General features: G+C 41.9%; 1 protein-coding gene across 3 annotated transcripts in view; it reads right to left on the bottom strand.

Annotated features, from left to right (window-relative positions):
- LOC145993845 (isotocin receptor-like) overlaps positions 1 to 26,829 on the bottom strand; it is a 931,661-nt gene that overhangs the window by 122,738 nt on the left and 782,094 nt on the right. For all 3 annotated transcript variants that reach the window (XM_083129715.1, XM_083129707.1, XM_083129699.1), the window contains one exon: positions 14,135 to 14,222. The gene's annotated coding sequence lies outside the window, so the exon portion shown is untranslated. The remainder of the gene's footprint in view (positions 1 to 14,134; positions 14,223 to 26,829) is intronic.

Genomic DNA, 26,829 nt, shown 5'->3' with positions numbered 1-26,829 from the left:
TTTGGGTTCGAGGTCCTGAACCAAGTTGGTTAGCTCTGGGATCCCTAAAGTAGAAAGAGTGGTTATGAAGGTTCTACGGACGTGGGAGAAATGATCGGATTGTGCTTTGAAGTCTTCTTAAAAAATCTACGTAAAATTTCTCTCGTCACCTTATTTTATATTATCACTGTCCTGTTAGAAAATAATTACGTTTTGGGGCTCTTACATTTATTTTAATTTCAATTTATGAGACGTGCAGTAGGCTGAGTACTTGAAGAGACTCAATATCTTTAATTTCACCAGACGAAATAAGTAAAAACGAGGCGCCTCTGTTTCTCTCTATCTCTGACACGCACATCGTATATAAGTCAACCCACGTGGCGGAGTGTTTAGCACAGCGTGGATCCCGGGTTCCAATCCTGGCCTTATTCCCATTGTCGCTATTAACAAAAAATGGGGCGCAGTGGTAGCGTCGTCGCCTTGCAATCAAGGGGTTCCGTTTTCGATACCCGATGGAGGCACATAGTGGTTCGGATTCCACTTTAAACTGTAGGTCCAGTCCCGATTAGCTTTACTGTGCAGAAAGTGGACTTAAAACAACAAACTCAAACCAAACCAAACAAAAAATGGCACAGAAGCGACGCTGAATAACCGAAACACACACACACACACACACACACACACACACACATATTTACATGTAATATACTATATACAGTATATAGGTATTACACCGGGTGGCCAGAATTAAAGTTACCCAACTCAGAGCCCTCTGTAGCCTGTTTGAGGCATCGTAGAACTCTGAAATTTGGTGAATCCACTATGCAGACCATGGGAAAGGGGATGGCGATAAAAAGTTCAGTTTTCCGCCACCAGGTTAAAATGTGGCGCTGTACTTCCATGATGGGTTGTACAAATAATCACGTAAAGTGATTTAGCTAAGTTATTAATTACAAAGACATTTATTAGTGGCTGGAAGTTGCGAGAAAATAATATCTCGTTTATTGCAAGATTGCAAGGTAAAGGCAAATCCATAACCAATTGGAGCAATTTACGTCATTATTAAACCCATCATGGAAGTACAGCAACGACACATTTCAACCTGGTGGCGGAAAATTGAACTCTTTTTATCGCCATACTCTTCCCCATGGTCTGCATAGTGGATTCACCAAATTTCAGAGTTCTACGATGCCTCAAACAGGCTACAGAGGGTTCTGAGTTGGGTAACTTTAATTCTGGCCACCCGGTATGTATGTTTGTATGTGTGTGTATATATATAGGGGACATTCCACTTTCACGGGTGGGACACGCTGACTACATTTTTGATATTAGAGTAACTATTCTACTGATAGTTAAGCAACCTTTTTCTTACAGTTTCTGTGCAGTGAAATATGAACAGTAAGAAAAGGGCGTTACATTAGGCGCCATCAGGAAGGATACATGGTCGAGCAAGACAGGGGAAAATAGAAAGTAAAAAACACTTTTTCCTCTGAAGGAAGCGAAAGAAAAACGACAATAACGTAGACGCTGCCCAGCATCCCTTATCGGCATCGGGTTCCAAAGATGCCGGTTCCAGCAACAAGAATTAGGTCACGCTAAGTTGAAAGGAGAGAAGTTGGAGTTGAAAAAGAAGGGGGAACACGTGTCCCCCCCACCCCTCTACACACACAAGAAGACCACAATCTTCTTGCTTCCTCCAAAATTGCCATCAAAACCATCCGCGAGAAACAAAAAGTTTGTACGTAGGAGACAAATTTAAGTAACAGAGGTCAACGGCATAGTATATGGCTATTGGAAGAACCTTTATCTTCAAACGGGTTTAAGACATACATGGAACCAGATCGTTTGATTGGTTGATATTAAAATGCGTGGCTACTTGCACTCTGTCTTTTAATAAGGCCATTGGCGTCGCCACTGTTTAGTTGTGAGTCGGGCTATATCCCATCGCTATGTCCATCGAAGAAGCCTACAAGAGATATTTACGGAAGAATCATACGCAGTGAAGCAAGATTCACACACATACATACACAGAGGAACAAAAAGGTACCAAGAGGGATAGAAAGATATAAACAGCAGGCAGAAACCGATAGAAAATTGTAGAAAGGTATAAATAAGGAAACGAAATACAGGAACAGAGAAAGTGGGAAGGAAAGAATGATAAAGAAAGGGATAGATAACAAGAGGAAGGATGAAAGATAGAAAGAGAAGAATGAGAAAGAGAGAAGAAAAGAGAGAATCATAGCGAAGCAGAGGGCACATCTTTCACGTCCGTAAGAAGATGTAAGCAGAAAGTGATAGAAATGGATAAACACATGAAAGAAGAAAGATAGAGAAAGGAAAGGAAATACTGATAATACAAATCTCATGCCACATACGCCTCCCAAGTCAATAACCTAACCTTTGCCTGATTACTTATTCAGCATTCCTTTCTCTGCTATGTTAAGACTTGACACTTCTTACCCAATACCTTGGGTGCGATACGAAATGAAGACAGCGTCGTTCTGTCTTGTCGTTGGTCTTGCCAGGATTTCTAGGACTCCAGCCTTGTCACCCCAGCCGAGATGTCGACAGATAGTATCGTCAGGGTCAGCTCAAGATCTCTCTCTCTTTCTTTCTCTCCAGCTCTTACTTTCCTCCTCTGTTATCTCATTTTTTCCATTTTCCTTGCTTCCTGTGTTCCCCTCTATTTCTTTCCAACCATCATTCTCTCTCTCCGTTTCTCTACCTCTTTCTAGCATATTCTCCATACTTCCTTCTATCTAATCTTCTTCGTGTCTCTTTCTCTCCAGATCTTCCTTTCCTCCTCTGTTTTGATTTGATTTGATTTGATTATTTTATTTTACTTCGCGTTTTGTGCCACTTGACTAATTTGCGAAGCTGGAGATGAGTGATGAAATGATGAAATTGATGAATGGACATTCACAAACAACCATGCCCGAGCGGGATTCGAACCCGGGACCCTTCGCGTCGCAGCGCGATGTTCTAACCACTCAACCACAGGGTCCGGCTCCTCTGTTATCTCATCTTTTAATTTTTCCTTTCTTCCCGTGTTCCACTCTATTCGTTCCCAACAATCATTCTCTCTTTCTGTTTCTCTACTTCTTTCCTGCATTATTTCCATACTGCTTTCTATCTCATTTTCTCTGTGTCTCTTTCTCATCCTTTCCTCTTGTGTTATCTCATATTTTCCTTCTTCCTCTGTTCATCTCTATTCCATTCCAACCATCATTCTCTCTCTCTCCGTTTCTCCATCTTTTTCTAGCATCTTCTCCATACTTCTTTCTATCTAATTTTCTGTGTGTGTCTATCTATCCAGCTCTTCCTTTCCTCATCCGTTTTCTCACATTTTGTTTCCCCCCATTTCTCCTCTCTATTTTCCCCATCCTGCACTTTATCTTTCTGCTCCTGTATCTCTTTCTAGCACGTGTTCTCTACTTCTCAATCTTCACAATTCTCTTCTTGTTTCTTTTTCTCCACATCTTTTTTTCCTTCCCTGTTTCTCCATCTTCTCTTTTTTCTCTTTTTTCTTCTGCTTTCTTCTCTCTCTCGGGCGCGCACGCACACACATGTTTATGATAATTATGACCTTCTGAGAACCACTACCGATTTCTTGCTGAGCACGCACTGCCTTCAACAGAAATCTTGCCTAGCTTGCGACACATAAAACATACCCAGAAAGTACGTTTCAAAATATAATTCTCTCTCCCTCTCTCTGTGTGTGTTCCTCCCTCCTGCAACAGAAGCACGTCGCAACGGCACAAGCAGAAAGAGACTGGAGTTTCTTCTCTTCAACAGCTATCAGGGTCAGTGGGTCCCTGGAGAAGGAAAAACAGAAGCAAGGAGATAGAGAAACGAGACAGAAAACATTCTGCGGAGGCCAGATGTTACATTTTTTCTGACACTATGCTGAATCCCCGAGGAAAAGCAGAGACAAGAAAGTGATCGTGGGACTCTCTCCCTTTCCCACTCACACCCTGAGCTGCCATAGAAATGTCTGCTATGGACAAAGTGAATTAAGTTCTCTGCTTTAAAAGGTCGTGCGGTCAGGAGTCTAGAAATTGAATGTTTCTCCCCATCGGCGGCGATAGTAACTTTTGTAGAGGGGAAGGGTCTCTCTCTCTCTGCTTTCTGTCTCTCTTGTCCCTCTATTCCTGTCTGTTTCTATCTCTCTGCCTCTACCCGTCTCTCTCTGTCTCTGTCTGTTCTTCCTTTCTTCGTCTCTTTTGCGGTCTTTTTTCTATTTGTCTCTTTCTCTTTGTCCTTTCCTCCGTCTGTCTCTTCCTTTCTTTGTCTCTCTCGCGCTGTCTGTCTCTGTCTCGTTCCCTTTGTCTCTCTCTCTCTCTCGCTGTCTCTTTCTATATGTCTCTCCGTGTCTCTTTATCTTTGTCTCTGTCTGTGCTTGTGGAATTCTCTTCTTCTCTCCGTTTTTGTCTGTCTGTCTGTCTCTCTCTCCCTCTGTTACTTAACCTATTTCGCGCTGTCTCTCTTTGTTTCTCCCTCTTTCTGCCCTGTCTCTGTATGTCTCTCTCGCGTTCTGTCTAATTTTCCTTTATGCCTCAGTTATACGGGTGTGTAAGGAGAGAAAAAAACAGACCACCACCCCGTGTCTCTCTCTCTCTCTCTCTATGTATAGCTCTAGGCACACACACACACACACACACACACACACACACACACATATATATATATATATATATATATATATATATATACAGGGTGTCTGATAAGTCAATGCCTATTTTTGAGTTTGGAATACATAATGTAGTAACTAAACATGCCACCAAAGCTTAGCACAGAAGAGCAAGCAAGACTTGCTGCAAGCTACGAGGTATGGGAATCGGTAGAAGATTATCTATACATAATATTATAAATAAATAACAAATAAATGATCTGCAAATTCCATGCTGTGGTCATAGTCCTCATGAAAGATTTGCTGGACCTAATGAGGCTTCCAGGAACGAAAATTTAATTCTTTTTCAAGACAGTCTCAATTTTATAGCATGTTAGTCCGCCCTCTCTGCTGGCCTGACGGATGGAAGTTTTATGTCTCCTTTCAAACATGTTCTCTTCCGATCGTGACGTTGACGGTCGACCAGTACGTCGCGCATCCAACACAGAACCTGCTGTTCTGATCAATTTACTGTGCCATTCTGTGATGATTTTGGGAGTCAGCTTTGCATTTCGACAATTCTCAACGCTGGACTTGAACTACCGATTTCCATGCCTCGTATCTTGCAGCAATTCTTGCTCGTTCTTCTGTACTAAGCTTTGGTGGCATGCTTAGTTACATGTAACATAAATGGTACAGAATTAGTTTACATTCCCTGTGATAGGTTATACGTACAATGGTTTCTACATTACGTATTACCAATTTGAAAATAGGTATTGACTTATCACACACACGCAAAACAAACTTAATCTGGCTGATTAATCACACAATAGAGATCCTATTCGTTAAAAAAAGTACGCTGAGAGCTAATTTGACCAATCACGTCACGGCTTTATAGAGCATAGGGCAAAGGGCTTGCAGATGAAGTGATACTGCGTGCTTCATACACTGTATACATATTATTGTTTCACCTCGTCAGTTCTCAATGCAAGGTTAATTAGGGGCTTCCCCGTAACATTCACGTACGGGCTTCTTATGCAAAGCATAATTATCCCACCGCTTGCAATTAATCACCGATTTAATTAAGGCTTTGTTAAAGTTCATCGCCCAATCTCCGTATTTAGGACAAGCCGATAATTTACGTCCATTGTTCTCCTTTGTACACCCACCAGTCTCCAGCGTCCTTTCGTGAAAATTACGCACAACGACTATATATAGGAAACAACGTTACGAGGAGTAATGAGATTTAACGAGGAAGACGGAACAAGCGCGTGCGAATTAGAGGCCATTCGACTGCATTCGATACTCGCCTGCTCCAGAATTCATTACGGGGATAATGCAACTTCCCTAACAAAGCTCCATCCGCCTCTCGCCACTCAACCTTCAATCTCTCACCCAGACCTTTCTAAGGCAGGCATCTATATAACAGTCCAGGCCAAGTATTCGCAGATCTTGAGTATTATTCCAAGGCTGTAGTGATGGCTTTTTAATTGGCTTGAATCTTCTGACTAAGTGCTTCCTTAAGCGCATATTGTAGGAGACATCTCCATTTGCATTCCATTAAATGGGGTGTAAGAGGTGGCCTTCCACGTAGTACCCCCAATTGTCAACCTCACTTCCACGTAGTACCCCAATTGTCAACCTCACTTCCACGTAGTACCCCCAATTGTCAACCTCACTTCCACGTAGTACCCCCAATTGTCAACCTCACTTCCACGTAGTACCCCAATTGTCAACCTCACTTCCACGTAGTACCCCCAATTGTCAACCTCACTTCCACGTAGTACCCCCAATTGTCAACCTCACTTCCACGTAGTACCCCAATTGTCAACCTCACTTCCACGTAGTACCCCCAATTGTCAACCTCACTTCCACGTAGTACCCCCAATTGTCAACCTCACTTCCACGTAGTACCCCCAATCGTCAACCTCACTTCCACGTAGTACCCCAATTGTCAACCTCACTTCCACGTAGTACCCCCAATTGTCAACCTCACTTCCACGTAGTACACCCTGGACTGCATTTTGCAGACTAACGAGGCTCTGGCGACTGGCTCTATGGCCAGTATAATTCTGTGTGTTGTCCTGCTTTTGTCCTTATGTGTGCTGAGTGCCCATTTACAGTCCCAACTTTTAACGAAATTCAGAATATTTTAGTAACACGACGCTGCAATTATGCTATTTTAGTTATGGTAAGGGGCTGGACCCCGTATAATGTGTCGGGTGCAAAATAGCCTCAGTGCTGACAAACCCAAAATTTTAAATTCAAATTCAAAATTTCTTTAAATATAGCGCACTTAAACTACAGGGTGGCTCAATAAGTCCCTCAACACCCCCGGTACAAGGCCATTGCAGCTCGCAACGGGGAAATGGTGACGACCAATCGTTGCCAGGCCAAGGAGGAACCACACTGACGTCACCCGCGCTCACCTTCATGTCCACCATCTTGTAACTAACGTGATAATTTTAAATGGGAGGAGATCTTACAATCTTTGCTGTCCGAGAATGGGAGCTATCCTGAATGGTTCCAGCAAGATGGTGCCCCACCGCACTATGGGATGATGGTTCGTCAGTACCTAGATCAACAATTCCCTCACCACTGGATTGGTCGCCGAGGTGCTGTGGAATGGCCAGCACGCTCACCTGGCCTGACACCATTTGACTTTTATCTCTGGGGACATCTGAAAACCATGGCGTATGATACGAAAATCAGGGAAGTGGCCCATTTGCGCACACGCATAATGGATCTCTCCTGAGGTTCTGCAGAATGTGGTAAGGTCATGGGAGAGACGTTTACACGTGTGTGTTGCGCAACAGGGACGCCATATTGAGCATGTGTTATAACTTTTGTGGTACCGTTATCTCTGCAACAATTAAAGTTACTTACAAACAAATGTCACAGTTGGTTTCCTGGTGAAATTCTAACCCACGTTGTTGTGTCACACGACCCCCTTCCCATTTAAAATTATCACGTTGGTTTCAAGATGGCGGACATCAAGATGGCCGCCGATCTCGCGGGTGGCGTCAATGTGGTTCCCTCTTGGTCTGACAACGATTGGTTGTCACCATTTCCACGTTGCGCGCTGCAGTAGCCCTGTACCGGGAGTGTTAAGGGACTTATTGAGCCACCCTGTATGTGTGTTACAATAATTCATATAATAAATATCAATGTTACAAACTATTAATAAAAAAACAATTATAAAACATATTAAAAGACACACTAATATTAATAAATTGAAAATATGTCTAAATAATGATGTAGCGATTGATCGGACATATAATCTTCTAAATACAAAATAACATACAACCTATGTATATAGTTTTTAAAATTATTCCATAATGTGAGTTATGGATTCTTCTCTATTGTTCTCTCGATTCTCAGCTTACAACTTCCCTGACAATAAAATTATCAAAGTAAATTCCGGAAAACTTAAGTTACGTATGCTTTTGCTGTGATACCCAAGCATATGCCATACGCCCAGAAAAAGTATGCTTTTAATAGGTGTTCTCCAGTGTTTCTTTATTTCAAACTCTTTATATATTTTTCGTTTCCTCCTACCCGTCTCTCTCTCTGTCTTTCTCTAGTTCTCCGTCTCTATCTATCACCTTCTCATTTCTCACTGTTTTTCTCTCCTCTCTCTATACGTCTTCATATGTTTATTTCCTTCTACCTCTCCTATCACGTTCTCCTTTCTATTTCTCTAAACCTCTCAGTCTTTCTCTGCTCCATTCTTCTCTTACCTACTCCCTTTCTCTCTATATTACTTCCTTTCTTCTCTCACTCTTTCTCTCTCTCCATCTTCATATACTCCTTTCTTCCTATATTTATCTCTTTATCTACTTCTTCTCTATCTATCTCTTTCTGTTGCCTTCTTATTTCCCCCTTTGTTTCTCTTTCCATCCTCATCTGTTTCTTTCTTCCTCTACTCACCTGTCTCTCTCTGATGCCTTCTCCTTATTTCCCCATCTCTCTCCATCTTCCTGTTTCTCTCTTGCCCTGCTTCTCTGTCTCTTTCGATCATCTTATCTTTTTACGTCATTCTTTTTCTCTGTGTAACCTCTCTGTGTGTCATTCTACTTTTAATGATTCTGGAATTTTCTCACGTACCAGACTTTTTCACGGATGGGTACAACCCACCGCCGCCCCCTTGCTCGCAACGCCCCCGAGACGCTGCCCAATACAAGACTGACAAGTACAAAATATGTATCAGGCCCGCTGAAAAATTTCCTTCATAGTTTGCGCAACTTTTAACGTATCTTCCAGCCATGGTCGATTCCACTCACGCTCTCATATCATTATTCTCAAAGGAACCGAGTGCGAGAAGAATTTTGGATTAACTCGTGTCTCGTTATGTTTGTTTTCCAGATGTCAACGTTTTCCTAGAAGAAAGACAAACAGGGAGGCATCTCTAAAGAGTTGAAGGGAAAGGTGGGTGGACAAATTGATAAACTTTTCCTGGAGTCGAAATTAGGTGTGGGATGAAGACGAGATGAGACTTGGTACAGTCTCGGCTCTTCTCGTGTAGGACGCCTTCGGTCTCGTCTAGTCAAACCCAGTCTTGTTCTCATCTTGCATCGAAGGTGAAGTCTCAACCTTGGCGGTTGGGGGGAGGGGCGATGCTACCACCGAAATAGCCTACATGAAAAAGTTTAAGAATCATTTATAGTTGAGCAAGAATCAGACAGCCACACAGAAGCTACGTAGAGGGAAACAGAGAAAGAAGAGACAAGAATAACGACAGAGAAGAGGGAGAGAGAGAGAAAGGATTTCAGAGAGACAGAAAGAGAAAGACGGAGGGACGGGAATAATGGGAGAGAGAGAACCAAATAATAAGAGAGAGAGAGGAATTACGAGAGAGCACCAAAGAAAGAATGAGAGACAGGAATAAAAAGAGAGAGAGAGAAGAATAGGGAAAGGAAACAGAAATAACAAAAGAGAGAGATATATAGAGAGAATTAAGGAATGAGTGGGAGACAGAATTAAGGAATGAGTGGGAGACAGAAATAAATAGAGGAAGAGAAAGGGAAACCGAAATAATGAGAGACATTGCAACGAAAGAAGGAGAAAGTTAGGGGGAGGAAAACAGAAATAACGAGAGAGAGAGAGAGAATATAAGAAAGGGTGGGTGAGAGACAGGAGAGGGTAAGAGAAAAATGAGAGACAGGGATAACGAGAGGAAGAGAAGATTAGATAGTGGGAAACAGAAAGAAATAGAGAACCAGGGAAACAAAGGAATAACAAGAAAGACAGAAAGAGAGAAAACGACAGAAAGTGTTAGAGACAGGAACAACACGAGAGAGAGAGAGAGAGAGAGAGAGAGAGGGAGGCGCTTTTAAGGTAAAAAAGGTAAAGTGCTCCCCTGTGCTTAGCACCACGCCATGAAGGCGTATAGGGGGTGTGGGGTAACGCCCCACACCTTCTTGATCCGGTCGTGAGTGGGGGTGATGTGATCAGCATCACGCCCCTGACCGCCTTTACCCTCCAGGGTTTCTCCCAGGTACCCATGTTATTCGACGCTGGGTGGGCGCAGGGGCCGCTTCCAACGTTAGAAAAGTTCCCGGATTTCAACCGGCCGGGGGATCGAACCCGGGACCTTTAGCATGGTAGTCAGACGCGTTACCGATTGAGCCACCGGCGCTTTTAAGGGAGAGGTGTAATAAGAGGAATAACGAGATAGAGAGTACCATCCGATAAGAATGATAGGAAAGTCCAGGATCGTCTACGATCAACATTTATAGGTAAAACAAATCTCTGGAGTCGAACTGAAAAGTGACCACAAATCAGACACCTTACCGCTTCGATCCAACAGGAAATTAAAACTCAAGCGCCCGGCACATTTTATCTTTCACTGCATTCGAAATGCGGTCTCAAATGGAAGAGGGAGAAAGAGAAATCGAAAAAAAATAGATTTCTGGTACCTAACGATGTAATCCGTAGTTTGTATTCGCTGAAAGGCATGAGCAGCAAGTGATAAAATCTTATTGCACAGCTCTCGCACCACAGGACAAAAAGCGCCGCGAGCATTGATAATGGGTGTTAGGATGATAGATACACCACGATTCGTGTTGCGGAAGCAGGAAGAGTTAGTTTCCAGACGGGCCTTCATTAATGCCACTTTGTATTCCTTTTTAACAGGAGTACTACGTCAACTCCAATACTGTCAGCCTGTTCTGGAAGTCCAGAGCGATTTTCTGACAACCTGATTTTTGCTGTGCTTTTTATTCTATTATTTAAACTGAACAGAAGATAATACAGATCCTTGTTTTGAAGCAGACAACTTTAACACTTTGACGTTCTCGGAGGAAGTTGTTTTCGTTTTAGATCAGCTAAACGACACGGAGGGGAAGAGAGAGATAAAAGGAAGAGTGTAAAGTAAAAAGACGAGAGGCGGAGGAAAGGAAAGGAAAATCAAGTGAGGCAAGAGATCGACAAAGAAGAGTGAAAGAAAGAAGCAGAATGTGAAAGAGAGAGAAAATAAGGTAGAGTAAGAAAGAAATTATGTACGAGACAGAGAGAGAGAGAGAGAGAGAAAGAAAAGGAAGATAGAAATATAACCTTAAAGGAAGAAAGAGACAAAGAAAAAAGGAAATCAAGTGAGATAATGAAGCGAAAAAAGGAGAGAGCGAGAGAAGGAAGCAGATGGAGGGACAGAAAGACAGAAAATAAAGGAGAAAAACAGTAAAAGTGAATGAAGGAGAGAATACAAGAGAGTTATACATAGATATATAGCGAGAGGGAAAGAAGGAGAATGTGGAAGAGAGAGAGAGAGAAAGAGGAGATATAAATATGAATCGAAGGGATGAAAGAGGGACAAGGGAAAAGAAAGTCAAGTGAGACAAGAAATTGACAGAGAAGAACGATAAAAAGAGAGGAAAAAGGAGGCAATCAGAATGAGAGAGAGTGAGAGAGATAGAACAGTAGTCTGTGAGTGACAGATTTCATTGATTGAATTAGGTTATTTTATTTCGCTTTTATGCCACTTTTAGCTAATCGCGACGATGAGGATGAGTGATGATATGATGAGATTGATTAAGGGACACAAGGACACCCATGCCCAGGCATGGATTCGAACCCAGGCTCCCTGGTGTCGTAGCGCGCTGTGGTAACCACTACGCCACAGAAGTCGACTGTGAGAGAAAAGGGAGAGAAAGGGCAGGTAGGAATACAAAATAAAAGAAAGGCAAGTAAGAAAAATCGAGTGAGACAGAAGCGATAGAGAAGAAAGAATGTGAGATAGAGAGAGACTGAGGGATGAAATAAGGGAGAGAGAGAGGAAGAGAATGTGCGCAAGCGAAATAAAAAATGAGAGAGAGAGTGAAATAGTGCCATTTCAGTTCAGAGTCTTGCGTTACCGAAAGCGAGCCAATTCACGTTATCTTCAAGAAGCTTTCTCACCAGGCATAGTACGTGCTATGCCACAACGTTTTATGCATGTCATCGTGTTGAGTGAATTCAAGAGAAACCCAGTAGGGAATATCTCTCTCTCTCTCTCTCTCTCTCTCTCTCACACACACACACACACACACACACACACACACACACACACACACACACACACACACACACACACACACACACAATACGAGGAGCAGATTAGGTATGACAAGAGAGCCTCCTGGAAATGAAACTGGAGATCAGTCTCAAAAGGAAAGAACCGACTCCGCCTTCTAAAACCACATCTGCCAGTTTGAAACAGAATTGTGGTTGAACTTGTGACTTTGCTTGTAACAAAATTGTGGCTAAACTCGTGGCAGGATTAAGAAGTTTGCTTACGACAAAACCAGCCCCGAAAACGCTGCATTATGGTCCCAACACAACAAGAGCCTAGCTTACAGCCACAAGATTTTCTTACCACACGTACATTAAGGCTGTTAATTATTAATAAATGACACGTTTCTACTTGCGAGAGAGCAAGAGGAAACCATGCCCAACCGAAAACACTTGGATAAATTTTAATTTTGGTCTGAATTTCAGTTTCACTCAGGGGGTGCAACAAACAGACCTTGCAACACAGGTAAATTCTCATCCCTACCAGGATTGATTTACACCTATTGATTGATTTATTTTATTTCCTTCTACGCTACTTTTTCTAATTGCGAAGATGAGGATGGGTGATGATATGATGAAATTGATGGACACTCATACAGAAGACGCATTTCAAGGCCGGGATTCGAACCTGGGACACCTGACGGCGTGCTGTGGTAACCACTACGCCACGGAGATTGGCTGTACCTAGGTTCGAATCCTTGGTTAATTATTATACATATTACTGTGTTCGTTTCTTCATCATCGTTGTAATTGCAATTATTCAGAGAAGAAGAAAAGAGAAATAATACCTTAATATAGAAGATGGCCTTCATAATGAGTTGAAGGCCTTGTCGTAGTGGCAACGTCCTGGCATTGTAATCAAGGGGTCTCGGATTCGATACCCAGTGGAGGCAAAATAGTTGTGCGTAGCCAATTTTTAACTGCAGGACCAGTCCCGGTTAGCTTAACTGTGCACAAAGTGTAAGGTAACCCACAAGCCCTATTTGAGCTGTTCTCTCTAAGTGCATTAGGAATTCAGCAGACGTACAAGGGGCGATATGCATATTAGATAAGGGCGACGAGTCATAAATTCTTTCGGGGAATGGTTAGTTTCAAAGGGGAATTGACGACTACCTTTACGACGAAACTATACGACCGTAAACGATGCGACTTTGTTTCGAATGTATTCACGGCTGGATCGTTACCCTCTCCCCCCCGCACACCATACCCACCATACACTCCAGCGCGAGTGACAGAGGCCAAATATGGTTTCGAAACTGCACAATGATGTCAATACAGTAAAACCTCGCTAATCCGGACTAATGGGGGGATACGTTGACCGGTTTAACGAAAGACCGGATTGACTGAATTAACCGAAAAGAACAGTAGAAAGTGCATTAAAACTCCGGTTATAGCCACATTTAAAAACCTTGCATTCTGCTTTCTTTTTCCTTTTGCCTGTCCGGATTAAGCGAAGTCCGGATTAACGAGGTTTTACTGTATTCATATTACGAGAGCAAAATTTTATAAACACGATTTTTATTTTGCAATACCGTCCTTGTGAAGGATACGTACCGTAACAATAAAACAATCACTCGATGAAAATACTTTCGAAAGAACTTTATGCACAAGCGTGTCGTAAAATAGTGCATAAGCACAGAAACCTACCAATGAGAGTCAGGTATATCTTAGAGTGGAGTAGTTAGATAGTTTTAGCGAGCAGTAGCATAGTTACGCAACGATCAGTATGTACAGTCACCGGCAATAAAAGTGGGACACTTTTGCCTAACTTTACGGCGATAAGTGCATTTTAATACCGAATTTTCAGTGGAAACTGCTACCACCTCCGTAGAGTTAGGCAACACACACAACGCCTTGCAAGGAAGCGAGCATTTCAGGATCTAGGTGTCCCATTTTTATTGCCGATGACTGTACAATGTAGGACGGATATTGGGGAAATAGATGGTAGTGAAATTAGTACTGGGATTAACAAGCAGCATACTATTAGAAAATTCTTACCTCAGTTGATGTTTTCCCATCATTTTCTTCAAGTCCTTATTTTCCTCATCGAGGAGTGTGAGGGTCACTGTTCAGCATTCAATATAACCTAGAACGAAGAAAATACAATTCAGTTTTTCATACCTTCGCCATACATTATTTAAATCGATGAAAATTCCGGAAAGAAATGTTGGAAATGCATGCGTAGAATAGTTCGTGTAAGAACTATAGGGTGCCTATAAACTTGCTTGAGACACAAAAGCATACTGCGCTTCATAAGATGATAGAACTCTTAAAGGTTTTTGAAGTAGTTTTTATCAACAAGATGGTGCACCACCACATTGCGCCGGGATTGTGAGAAATGTCAGGAACACATCTTTCCCAGCGAGTTGGATTGTTAGAGATAGTCCAATTACCTGGCCTTCTAGGTCTCCTGATATTACAACCCTGGACTTTCTTTTTGTGGGGTTATGTCAATGGCAAAATTAGCAAATTCCTGTGATTGAGCTTGATGATTTAAAGACCAATAAATATTAACTGCAATTGCCACTGTTGATGAGGAGTATGGACGGAGTTGAACAAGAGGTGTCGAAATGGACTGAACCCAAAATATGTTTTGAGTACGTCACATGAAGCGTAGTATGCTTTTGCTTTTCAACTACAATTCTTGTTATTGCTGTGAAATGGTGAACAATTCTTATTGACGCCCTGCCCTGTATTACTAGAAATATTCTTACATCGAAATCATTGTTTCTGAATTACTAAATTTCGTAAACAAACGAGACACTGTTGGCTTGTTTTCAAGTCCTACGACAAAGTAATTGTAAATCGCATATCTAAGAGTGTAACCAATCATGAACAAAATAAATATTGCACAATATTTTTATTTTTGTTAATTAGCGTCACTAATTGCGATGATGAAGATGAGTGATGATATGATGAAATTGATGAAGGGACACTCACAACGGACGCACATGCCCAGGCCGGCATTTGAACCAAGGAAACTCGATGCTAAAACGTTAGGATATAACTGCGTCAATTTCTCCTGTGAGCATGCACCATAGCAGCGAATACATCTTCGATGCGATCCACACTTGACAAGAATGTTCCATTTTGGTAGAGTCGAATTACTTTGGGAACATCTCCAGCGGACGGCGCGAATCTGTCTAGCAAACCTAGTGGGCGTGTAGAACCTGAGCAAGTGGCTTAGCGATAGGCTATGGGTTGAGATGACGTCAGCGGCTCGCTTGGTTAATTGCCTGCTTCGAGAGTTGTGACTCGTCCCGATGCTTCAAATGCATAACAGCCATAGATGTTATGCAAATAATCTTCCTCTACCAATCGTCCCTAAAGAGTGCATCAATGATTATAGACCGGGAACGTCATTGGAATATGCATGGTATCTGAACGACAGGAAGTTAACTGATGCGTACTACATAAACAAGCGGGTGGTTCATTTGCGTGTATCGTAGGTGCTTGTGTGGACATCTAAAAGAATGATAAATTTGGGGCTAACAAATGCAAAGACATTATCAAAGTGGGAGGTTGGTACAGTGGAGCTATCAGTGAGTGTGTTGACATGTTAAGATTACTTATATGCACAGACTGGGGACTGGGCCTACAGTTTAAAGTGGAACCGGACCACTATGTGTGTCTCAAGCGGGTATCGAACCCGGGACCCCTTGATTACCAGGCAAGGAAGTTACCACTGCACCAGAGGACACCTGTCGGCTAGTTTATATCGTTTCGCAGTGATGTTGAAAGTAACATGGAGTAAAAAAAAAAGTTAAAGTAAAGTGCTCCCTGTGCTTTGCACTAAACCATGAAGGCGTATAGGGAGTGTGGAGTTAGGGCCCACACTTTCTTGATCTCGGCCGAAGGTGGGGGTGATGTGATCAGCACCACGCCCCTGGCCGCCATTACCCCTTCCCCCCAGAGTTTCCTCCAGGTATCCACTTTATACGACGCTGGGTGGGCGCCGGAGCCGCTTGAACATGTTGAAAAAGTCCCGCTTCTACCCCGCCAGGGAACGCACCCGGGTCTCTCGCATGGTAGCCAGACGCCCTAACGACTGAGCTACCGCGGCTTCAAATAACATGGAGTATCTTATGAAATTCGAGAGATGTGGTCACGTCTAGAGACTGGTTGGCTAAAAGTCACAATGGTTTCAACACTCCATCCACTGTAACAGGGAGGTTAATGTAAACAAAACCACACGATTCCTGATATAATAAAATTGACAACTCATTCGATCAATTAAGATAGGTTTGATCAGGATGCGAGGACAGTATTTCAACGTAGGAGATCTATTCTTGTCGGATTTATTCACAGAGAAGTTACTAATAACGTGTTCCTGGAACACTTTATTGCGCTTCGATAAGCCACCACAATCATCAGTCACTGTAACGAACGACCTTCTCTGAGAAACCGCGCAACCCTCTTCTTCTTCTTCTCCAAAGGTGAAGCAGAAGCTAAAACAAGATCAATACTCGTTACCGAAACAGCAGCCACTGTATATGGGTAGCAGATACGTAATGACTGCAAAGTGATCCCAGTAAATTCTAGGGTGACTAGTTGAAATGGGGATAGATTGGACGCAAGAGTCATCTCTGGTTGAAGTGTCTGTCCCGTTCTCGGATTCATCTTGAGTTGAAATGCCAGTCAAGTTATTGGTTTCATTTCCAGCTGATATGTGTAATCGTCAATCCCTGTGGTGGAGTGTCTAGCACATCGCGCTACGTCACCAAGAGTCCAGGATTCGAATCCCAGCCCAGACATGTGTCTTCTTTGTGAGCGTTCCTTCATCCATTTCATAATATACTTCCAAACAGTGCAAAAAGGTAAAGTTGGAGTCCTGATTCGAACGCCTCTTTCCTCCAAAGAACGTTCCGAAGGATCAATTTCTCTCTGACAACCATGTGTCCAGTTCACATGGAGCCCCAATATATTCTCCCCCCCAAACCTTTCCCACCAATAGCGTCCGTTTTAGGAACTGACAGAACTTGTCAAGTCCACGTGGAGTAAATGAAATGTTGCCAATTCAGTTTCTTTAGTTAGAGATTTCATAACGTGAGGTTGCGGTTATCTTTTCTAGGTTGTGTTGTGCTATTTTATTATACCATTTGGAGAACTTGGGAGTGTAGCGTCGTCGCTATTCGTATTGGATGTCTAAACAGGTATGTCAAAGATACCGAACTGGCGTTCGAATCAGGACTTGAACCATACCGTAATGCACCACCTCTTGGTGCGGGGATCGAACCTGGGTGGCGTTAGCTCATCGCTACTCGCTTGGCCTTAAGGGCATGCGGGACAGTCTCCACGGGGATCTTCCCAAGCTCTTCCTCCGCGGCAGTGTTGCCAACTTAGCTCTCTTGGAGCCAGGTCTGGCTCTTTCGTGCACTCGTTTGGCTGTGAACTGGGGCGCCTGCCATCACTGGCCCACATAGACCAACTTTAGCCATGATTATACATTTTGCACGTGACGTGATATTGTTATATTGGCTCCGTCGCGCCACCCCCTCTTATATCCCCACCTATTTTTTTTATATAGCGCCGTGTTGACGTGAAATTGACATAATATTGTTATCAGGCAAATCCTTTATTTTCGATGAGAGGGTGATGCTGCCGGATCTAGATGGTGAAAACTAATAATAATAAGTCATCAATTTAGAGTTAACGCTAACAGCAGCGCCCCACCCATTTCACAACTAACATTACTCTAGGAAGCACTTCGTAAATGAAAGTCAGTTTTAACTCCATTTAAGGTGAAATATAGCTCTTATATGCGCATCAGATTTGGCAACACTGACAGGATGGCCGTAGGAGGCAAGGAGAAATGCATTGGGCTTATGGGGAGTATTATTTGATTTGTTCTCCAGGGAATATCAAACTTCCGATGGAATAGGAAATTATATCAACGGAAAGAGGGCGGTTTGAAGATGTGTTGGACAAGCGGAAAAGTCGAAACTTCCATTTGATTAGCCGTAACTTGATGTTGAAGTTGATTCCCCATAAGGAATACATGGGATTCCGAAAATTCTTATTCTTCATATTTTTCAAATATCGTGTCCTCAACAGAAAAAAAACGCTTCCACTTGCAACATGGAGAGAAATTCATACTCTTGGATACACCCAGGTTTTTTTTCGGAGCAGTGCCCATTCGGGCGATATTGAAATAAATGCACAATTTGTGCGTAATGTACCTCCTCCCCTTAAGCTCTCGTCCTAAAATATGGACAGCCCCGTCCTCTCAATGTTCCTCTTCCTTTACAAGCCAAACACAGAATGTCACTCCTCTCACCTCCGATTTCCTACCCTCGCTCTCTCCCCCCTCTTTTCACCCCTACTTCCTATATACAACTCATGATAAGTTACTTGAAATGTACATTGCTGTTGTAAACGCATTCTTTGTGTATCCTACCTTCTACGAAGGCCAAGGTAGCTCAGGAAATGTGAGGTACACTACGAAGGTGGTTCATCACGATCAGGGGCGGCGCCAGAGGGGCGCGAGGGTGTGCTTGCGCGCCCCTTAATTTCTTCCGCACCCCTTTCAGCACCCCCTACGTTCAACTGAAAACAATAGCATTAATGTATAATATTATGTCATGTCGTCATATTGAGCGCCGAATATGTACTGAAGTAAGACCGTTATTTTTGTATGCAACAGGCAAGCACTGAAAGAGGTGCCGATATACATACTTTTCTGCACTGGCGGCAACCTCTATAAAGATCAGCGACAGTTTTTTTTCTTTCCTCAGCATTGTTCTTATGATTTTTTTCTTCTCTTGTTTCTTCAAGTGGTCTGTCCGTGGTTTTTGATAATTGCCTACAGCTTAATGTGAGTTACGTTTCTTCTTTCTTTCATTGTTGATAAAAGGTTTATTTTTCGTCTGCTTGTTCTTCCTCGCACTGGAGCAAGAATTTCAGCTGCTTTCAAGGTATCACCAGGTTGTACTCGGGAAATTATTTAATGCGAGTTGTAACATGAAGGGTAGTTTTCTTCTTACTACGTTCTATGTATCGGGTGTTTCAAAGAAATGCCGCGATTTCAAATGACCCTAAAAAAATATTTAGTATATTCACAGTAATCATTTGTATATGTTATGATTGGCAAAAGTCTAAAATGTAATTTAATTTAATTTTTATCTGTGTTTGTAGTACAGTAATGGAGGACAGGAGACTTTCACTGCAGCAGAAGATTCAGTTCGTGACCTGGTTTATTGAGTCACGCTCTCTTGTTTCTGCCCAACAATGGTTACGGCTGGAGAATACGTGACCTGGTCTTCGTCGGAAACATTGTCCAATTCGTCAGCAATGGTTCCAGCTAGATGGAGCTAGGCCGTATGCAACTGAACCTGTCCTGACCTTCCTCCACTTAAAATTCAACCATCGTGTAATTTCAAATCGCTACACACATTTCTTTCAAAATGGTTTAGAGAGGCCTCCAACTAGACCTAACCCATGTGACTATTTCTTGTGGGGGTTTCATAAAGCAGGAAGAAGTTTTCAAACGAGGACAGCGATCACTAGATGATTTGAAAGCAAACATCGAGCACTGTACTGCACAAGTTAGTCTTGCAACCCTTTGTCAGGTATTTGACAAGATGTGAAACCAAGTGAGAGAAGTGATAAATCGTTAAGGTGGACATTTCGAAAATGTTTTCCATTAAACTCTTGGGTTTTCTCTATCAGATTATGTATTTTTTTGTGTGTGTAGATCTAATAAATATTTTAAAATGCCATTTGAAATCACGGCGTTTCTGTTGAAACACCCGGTATTTGTTCCACGGAACATTCCTAGTAAACGTACCATTTCAAGCTTTTTCAAAAACTGTTGGGAAGAGGCCCAATGTTCACGAAGAAATTTTACAGTTCGTTGTTGGGGATAGTGCGGCAGAAGGGATTTTCAAGATGACAAAGTTGCTGAGCTCTTCGCGTTTTGTCTTGTGGCAGACAGGGTGTACTATGTATTTTGTACCTCCATTGGTTAAATTGAAAAGCTTCAAAAATTGTATTTTTGAGGGCAGGATGATTTTATTTTGTATTTCACTACATAGTTCAATAAGACTGCAACGTGTATCTGAATGTTCACACTGTATGGCCACTTTCTTGGAGTAGAAGACTTAATACATATCATCATGAACGTCCAGGGGGAGGGCAAGGGGAGCACAGAATCCCTTGGAAATGATCTAAAGTTATATATTTGACACATATACGAGGGGCGATCAGGTTGCTCCGACCCTAACATAGAAGGAATGACGTCACGATTGATTTTTTATTTTGTTATTGTTTAGTGATCCTTTATATGCTTTCAATCTGAATTGCAAGTCTAAGTAACGTACAGTTTTCTTTTTACAGGGGTTTAACTGAGTGAAGTTGTGTCAATGTGCCAGAATGGAGAAAACTGAGGTGAGAGCTGTGATTAAATATTTTGTGAAGAAGAAGTGGACGGTATCCAAAATTCATGAGGACTTGGTGGATACATTAGGGGACAGTGCTCCTTCATACAATATGGTGAAGATATGGTGTCGTGAGTTTAATTGTGGGAGAGAGTCGTGTGAGGATGAACATGAAGGTGGAGCACAAAAAACTGTCATGACGACCGAAAACATTAACAAAGTCCACATATCGTGCTGAAGGATCGTCGAGTCACTATCCGTCATGTTGCTGATATGTGTGGCCTGTCATATGGCACTGTGCAAAACATAATTACCCAGGAATTGCAAATGAAAAAAATTCCTGCAAGATGGGTCCCTCGAAACCTCACCCCAGATCAGAAGCGCACCCGAGTGCTCATCAGTCAAGAACTTCTTGACAAGTTTCGTGCTGATATAGACGATTTTCTTGCCCGATTTGTAACTATGGATGAAACATGGGTCCATCACTTCGACCCAGAAACAAAATCACAAAGCATGGAGTGGAAACACCCACATTCTCCACCAACGAAGAAGTTCAAGGTGCAAACGTCAGCCAAGAAGGTGATGGCCTCAATTTTCTAGGACTGCAAGGGTTCTTGTGGACTATCTACAAAGAGGCCAAACCATCACTGGCACATACTACAGTGACCTAATCAAGAAATTACGTGATTCCATCAAGAAAAAGAGGCGTGGGATGTTGACCCGTGGTGTGCTCCTTCACCAGGACAATGCACCTGTCCACACCTCACGCATTGCGAGGGCCGCTATCGCAGATGCATCGTTCGAATTGCTGCCCCACCCACTCTATTCCCCAGATTTGGGCCCCAGTGATTTCCATTTGTTCAAACATTTGAAGAATGACATTCGTGGGCAAAAATTTTCTGATGATTCTGAGGTGATAAGGGCTGTGGACTCATGGTTGGAGGACCAGTCGGAAGATTTTTTTTGCAAGGTATCCACGCGTTGGAGCACCGATGGGAGAAGTGCATTGGAGTTACAGGGGAGTATGTTGAAAAATAAAAATAAAATTGAAACCCTATTGCCGCTCTTTCTATGTTAGGGTCAGAGCAACCTGATCGCCCCTCGTATTTTAATTTCAGTCAGTAATTTATGTTAATCAGTGGCGGCGATTAGGGATGCAGTTGCCCCACGCTTTTTGCTATTTTAGCCCCCGCACTATGCTAAAACTTATCTACCAAGGGAAAGTAAACTGTCCTTGTCCCCTCGTTCCAGTTTTGAAAGGTTGAATGCGTGTTTCATGTTTTCCTTATTTTCAGAATCGCACTCCCTCAGCACACCTAAATGAATAACTCTGGCGCCGCCGCTGATCACGATACCAATTGTTATAGGCAGCACAAGTTACGCAGTGCATAAGAGGTTATCTAAGTTCTAGGATATTCGAATACAGAACAATTACGTCCGCAGTAGCGGAAGTGACGAAACGTCAACAATGTATAAGTTTCCCTCCCTGCTTTACAACCGAAAACAAGAAACAAACATATCATTCACCATGACAACGGTACGCAAACAGATCGTAGTTCATCGCAAGTTCCCAGCCTGCATCTAGAAACACCCTCAGGTCTAGCGAAATTAATATAGCGCCTCATATCAAACTTGAGAAGAAAGAATCGTTATCAAACTTGTCAGTCGGTGACACGGGAAGAGCGACGAGAGAGGAAATTTGTAGTCCGGTCGTTTCTTTCTTAACATAAATTCAATCAGAAAAAAGTGGAAGTTTCGGTAAACTCGAGGGGAGGGAAATGTTATTACAACCCTCACCTCTGGAAAGCAGGGGGGTGACTGGTGAGGAGTTGTGCGGCGGAGGGCATGATTGGACGACAGATTCGAAATTAATAGCTGAACTTTTATTCGAGGAACTCGCCCCTGGCTACAGCGAGAAAAGTTGCTATCGACGGACGATCTTGTCAAAGTCACGCATCGTGAATTTTCTGAAGGGACGGGGTGAAGTTACTGGAAGATAATTTCTTGACATGTTTTTCACCAGTGACAGGTGGTAAATGTTCTTGCACCGTCATCGTCTAATAATACAACATGGAAGTAAGTTTCTTAGTGTAACTAAATGACGCATTTTCGATTTGTGTTAGTGTGTGCTCTTTCGGTACTCACTCGTAACTAGCCTTGTTGTGTGCGTGGGTGAGGTACAAGGAGAATGGTGTGGGAGAGCAAGACGGACGAAGAGAAAAGTAGATGGAAGAGAAAGACAAGGATATAGAAGGAAAGAGTGAGGAGGGGAACTTGAAGCAGGCATACGAGACAAGTAGAGAGAGAGAGAGAGAAAGGGCGAGAAGAAACACTGAGACAAGAGTGAGAGAGAATATTAGAGAGAGAATAAGGGAAGGAGGAAAGAAAATGTAGCATAGAGAAATGAGGAGGGCAGGAGGGGCGAGAGGAAACATAGAACAAACATAGAGATAAACGTAACAGAGAAAGGGACATGGAAGAAGGAACGGGATAAAAGATAGAAGAAACATAGAGAGAAACGTAACAGAGAGAGGAAGATGGAAAAAAGAACGGGAGAAGAGATAGAACAAATATTGAGATAAACGTAACAGAGAGAGGGACATGGAAGAAAGAACAGGAGAAGAGATAGGACAAACACAGAGAGAAACGTAACAGAGAGAGGGACATGAAAGAAGGAAAGGGAGAAGAGATAGAACAAACATAGAGAGAGAAGTGATATATATATATATATATATATATATGTGTAGATAGATAGATAGATAGATAGATAGAATGGAATGGAGGGAGGGAGAGTAAACGTAACTTAAAGGGAGAGGAAGGAGAAAGGATAGAAGAGACAAACAGAGGAGAGAGAGAGAGAGACAGTTAGAGGAGAGAAAGGGAAGGAGTTAGGGAAAATATAACACAGGGGGAGGGTGGAAGGAAGGAGGAACAAAGAGAGAAGGGTGAGGCAGTTAGAGAGGATGGTAAGGAGAAAGAGGAGAGATAACAGAGAGAGAGAGAGAGAGAGAGAGACAGAGAGAGAGAGAGAGAGAGAGAGGAGATAGGGATGAAGGAAATGAAAAAAAAATATAGAGGAAAAGTGAGATAGTAGGGGAGAAGAAGGGAGGGATAGTGAAAAAAGATAGCAGAGAGGGGGAGAGAGAGAGGGGAGGGAAGGGGGAACGGAGAAAGGATAGAAGATACACAGAGATAAGTGTAGGTAGATAGAGAGAGAATAAGTGAGGGAGGGAGAGAAAAGATAACACAGAGAGGGGAAGGGAATAAGGAACAAGAGTGATAGAGGTAGGTACAGAAAGAGGGAAGGTGAGATAGACATACACATATCACAGAGAGAGAGCGAGAGAGATAGACAAGGAGAGGAGAATAAGAGAAGAGAAAAAGATCCACAAACACGGCATGCTTTTTCAATACTGTTGATTTTTTCCTTATTCGTAACATTCCTAAGAAGCCTTCCACCTCACCCTCGATAACTCATCTGTACGTTGCTGAGGCAAAACTTCAACACATTTTCCACATTTGCACGCTTACATACCGATCTCTCCTCGTACATATTTAGAGTGAAATATATAATGAGGTTCACGATGTGACCCAGATCTAGAAAAATAAAGCTTCTTGGCCTATACAACAAAAGTATCAACGATACCATTGTTGTGACGATGTTACAGGTAATCAGTACTGGGGACTGATACCACAGTATGGCTTTGCTTAATTTCCTAGAATATGCACTGGCATAGAACATCACAGAACAATAACCATACAGAATAATGTACGGAAGAAAAGAAGACAATAGCAACAGCAGGCTGAAAGATTAAGAAACGATATGTATATATATAAAATTTGTGATATTAACATGACCTTGCCGTCTTGGTTTTCTGTTCTTGGTGAATTTCACCAATAATTGCTCCTCTTATTACTGAACTTTTCTTGGTATCTTGAGCTCGCACGTAAGAAGAAATAACAAATCCCCATACCATAGAGAGAAGATAACTGTTGAGGAAGAAAGCTTATTAAAGACGAGAATAGATTGGCAATGAAGAAGCACAGCTTTTCTTGGAAATAGGCTCATTTACTCATACGCATGTAATTTCAGGGAAATTCGCTTCGTGAAAAACTTGACAATTGAATGTTTTTAACTCCCTGAAGCTAAAAGAAAGGGAGGTTCCCGACGTACAATGAAACATTTTATGCATGGGTACAGTTCTTCGTACACAGAAAACTAAGTGCATCAAATATAATTGATGCTTCGATTTGGTATCATTTTTTTTACTTCTCTTTTTCTGCCCCTTTTTGGCAAATTGTGAAGACGAGGATGTTGCGCCTTGCTTAATTTGATAAATTTGTTATGACATTTATAAAGAAAGAAATAGAAAATGTATAAGGTGAAAGGTTGTAAATTAAAGGATATGTTATGACAAAAAAGAGTAAAGTTGATTGCTCCGATCAACGTAATATTATGACGTAATCTAATGAACGCCTATCAAAATTCAGAAGATGTTGATGTACTAACCTTTATGTAAGAAATTAATGGCGGAAGTTTTAAATTTTATATTTATCGATGTACAAGTTTTTATTAACAGAAAAAGATGTGTCAAAACCTTTTGTTGTTCTTAATAAACCTTTCTTCGAGCAGGCCTCATCTCCAGGAAGCCCTGGCATCTACAGACTTGTTAGGTGAGAGTCAGTCAAGGCAGCTTAATAAATACTTCCCTACTCCTCCAAAATAGGCAATTGTCAGGCTGGAAAGTTCAATAAACTAACCGATCTCCAACTACGCACTACTGCTGGATTAATAATTATAGGTACTTGAGTTGCGACTCCAATTAAAAATTAACCAGTAGACCTACATTAAAACGAGTTCCATCAAAATTTAGCTTACTCAATTTAGCTTAATATATACTAAACATTTTTTTTCGGAGTATGCCTTATATTTTTAATAGTCCTGAGAAGAAAAAAATATCGGTTCTTTCGAGTTTTGCAAAGAATCGCTTTCTTTGAGATTTTATAAATACAAACGGGTTGTCCGAGCGTGATTAAATTTTAGTACAGTGTTAGCAGAAAGGTTTTAAACACAATTCGTAATTTTCAGAGTATTAAAATTTGTCAAAGAGCCGTTTTTATTAATTTGGCGAAACAACTTTTTTTTTAGTATTGGGGAATCCTACAATCTCAAAGAGAGAGATCGTTTGCAATACTCGAAAGAAGCGGTATTTTTTTTTCTTCTCAGGACTATTAAAAATATAAGGCATACTCCAAAAAAAATTTTTAGTACAGATTAAGCTAAATTGAGTAAGCTAAATTTTGATGTAACTCGTTTTAATGTAGGTCTACTACTGTAGTTACTTTTTAATTGGATTCCAAACTCGAGTACCTATAATTTTTAACTTGATAGTAGTTAACAATGTACTCTTCTTAACATTGTTGTTGTTCTTATCGTTGCAGAAGTTGAAATAATTAGAGTAATATTGCTAAAGTAATAATTTAATTTACCTTATATTGTATCCTGGCAATGAAAGTCAATCTTCATGTGCTAGAGTTTTTTTTAGAGCTAAGTAATTACGAGTAATTATTTGTACAATACCAAATATTTATTTTCAGCTGTTTACGCTTTTCTAAAGCATACATAGGTTAGAAACTTCTGCTTCCATGTAAGAATTGATAAGGAAAGCAATAGCAATGCCGAGACGAAATCGAGAACGAGACTGAGTCATGTTCCTCGAGAGAGAGACGAGAACGAGACAAACATTTTCGAGAGAACATTGCCAGTAAAACTTGAAACTTTTTCTTAGTTCCTTGGAGCACAGAAGGGGAAGTTAGAATGTTAAAGTGGTGTGATTAGCACCCCACTGAGGCCGCCTTTACCCCCTTGGATTGCCCAGGTACCAATTTTTTTTATTGAAAAGCTGGGTGAACTTCAGAGCCGCTTAATGTAGGGACAGTACCATACAAGTAATCGCATGGAAGCACCTTCTCTGGGAATCGAACCTGGGACCCCAGCGTGGAAGTCAGACGCCAGCGGCTATATGATATTGAGTGGACGATAGCGGCTCTATGCTTTATACGAGGACCGTTGTTCTTGATCTGGCAACACTGTTGGAATACGCTCTATTAGTGGTCGTGTAAGAAATGACGAAGAAGTTGTATTCTGGAGAGTTATGTGAACGTGTTTACGTGTTGGTTGCACTCAGTGTTAGTGAATTAGAAGCGATTGAAGTGTGGTGTATGTTTGATCACCCTAATAATATTTACGCGCCAGGAACAGCGAGTATTCATAAAAATTCGGATTACACGTAGGCGACTAGAAGGGAAACACCAAAC

Source organism: Lepisma saccharinum, chromosome 1, assembly GCF_977018435.1.
Source record: "Lepisma saccharinum chromosome 1, izLepSacc3.1, whole genome shotgun sequence".
Classification (NCBI taxonomy): Eukaryota; Metazoa; Arthropoda; class Insecta; order Zygentoma; family Lepismatidae; genus Lepisma; species Lepisma saccharinum.
Note: the sequence above shows the minus strand (reverse complement) of the source record. Positions and strands in the feature narration are given on the sequence as shown.